Here is a 2,084-nt window from a genome sequence, read left to right on the forward strand (position 1 = left end):
TTATTATTATTATTATTATTATTATTATTATTATTAGTACTACTACTACTATTATTATTAGTATTATTATTGCTTCTATTATTATTGTTGTTGTTTATAATTATTGTTTATAATTGTTGTTTATAATTTGTACAATTAACCTCCCTGTGGTTCGACCCCGGTCTTGCCGGGTTATTTATTACTTCGACACTCCTGCACTTGGGAGAAGACATCAATCTTTTAGTCGTGTCAAGTTTTTGGCGCCGTTGCCGGGGAGGTAAGTTCTTGTATAAATTATAGTATTTATTTTATTTTCTCTTTTCACTTTTCTTGTATATAACTTTGTTTCTTTTCTTTTGTTTCTTTTTATTTTGTTTTCTTCCTCCTTCTTTTGCTTTGTTGTTCTTCTTTTTATTTTATTCCTACACGTGCATGAGAGTGTGGTCACGTACATCAAGTGGTAGACTTTGTAGGGTATCCTCATCATTTTCAGAAAATATGGCCGAAGAAGATAATCAATCACTTCATAATGAGAATAATGAGAATAACCGTGCTAGAACACTTAGAGACCACATGAATCCCACAAGAACAAGTGCACCATCATGCATAGTTTTTCCTCCTGATGCATCTCATTTTAATTTTAAACCAGGTATTATTCAACTTTTACCTTCTTTTCATGGTTTGGAATTGGAAAATCCATACTTGCATTTAAGGGAATTTGAGGAGGTGTGCAACACATATAATAATTTAAATTGTAGCATGAACACCATCAGATTAAAGCTTTTTCCTTTTTCATTAAAAGATAAAGCTAAAACATGGCTACAAAATTTAAGACCAGGATCCATTCGTGCTTGGGATGAAATGCAACAACAATTTTTAAAGAAGTTTTTTCCATCTCATAGAACAAACTCTTTCAAAAGACAAATCACTACTTTCACTCAAAAACCAGGAGAAACATTTTACCAATGTTGGGATAGGTATCGAGACTTGCTTAGTACTTGCCCTCATCATGGTTTTGAAACATGGAGATTGGTTTCACATTTCTATGAAGGGTTAACACCTAAAGATAGGCAAATGGTTGAATTGATGTGCAATGGAACTTTTGAAGATAAAGACCCTGATGAAGCAATGGAGTACTTAGACTTGTTAGCTGAAAATGCTCAAAATTGGGACACCGCGGGTACTTATGAGGCACCGAGTAAAACTCAACCTCATACATCTAGTGGAGGTATGTACAACCTTAGGGAAGATCATGACCTTCAAGCCAAGTTTGCATCTTTAGCTAGAAAAGTCGAGGCACTAGAATTGAAAAAGAGTGGTCAATTAAAATCTGTTGAAAACATTGTGTGTCAAATCTGTGAAACAAATGAACACTCAACCAACGATTGTCCAACCTTGCCTTCTTTTAAGGAATGTCTCCATAAAGAAGCCCATGCTTTAAACAGTTTCCAAAGGGTCAACCACAACCCATACTCCCAAACATACAACCCTGGTTGGAGGAATCACCCAAATTTCAGTTGGAAGAGTGAGAACAACAATGCACAAACTTCACAACCACCGTTTCAAGCACACCATAATTTCCAAAATTCTCATGGATATGCACCTCCTTATGCTCCACCTCCTAGAAGAAATCTTGAGGAAACATTGCATGCATTCATTGAAAAGCAAGAGACAATCAATGCTCAACTTGCTCAAAACATGACAGATTTTAAAGATACTCTTGCTACATTAACATCTGCTCTCAGTTTCCAAGAGAAAGGTAAGTTTCCATCGCAAACACAACAAAATCCCAAAGGGCAATACAATGCAAATGCAAGTAGTTCCGGAAGCCAACACATGGATCAAGTCAAATTAGTCACTACTCTGCGCAGTGGTAAGGTTATTGAAAAACCCTCTCTTGAACCTTATGAGAAAGATGATGAATCAATCTTTGAGGGTAAGGAAGGGGTTGAATCTGAAAATAGCAAAGAAATGACTGATTCTCCGCCAGCACTTTCATTTTCTCATGCCATGACCAATCAGGAAGAAATCGAGGATGAAAAAGGCACTGAAAAGGTTGATACGGATCTTTTATCAAAAGTGACAACGGATTCGACACCCGACAT

This window comes from Populus euphratica, unplaced genomic scaffold (genome assembly GCF_000495115.2).
Source record: "Populus euphratica unplaced genomic scaffold, PopEup_1.0 scaffold491.1, whole genome shotgun sequence".
In the NCBI taxonomy this organism is placed as follows: Eukaryota; Viridiplantae; Streptophyta; class Magnoliopsida; order Malpighiales; family Salicaceae; genus Populus; species Populus euphratica.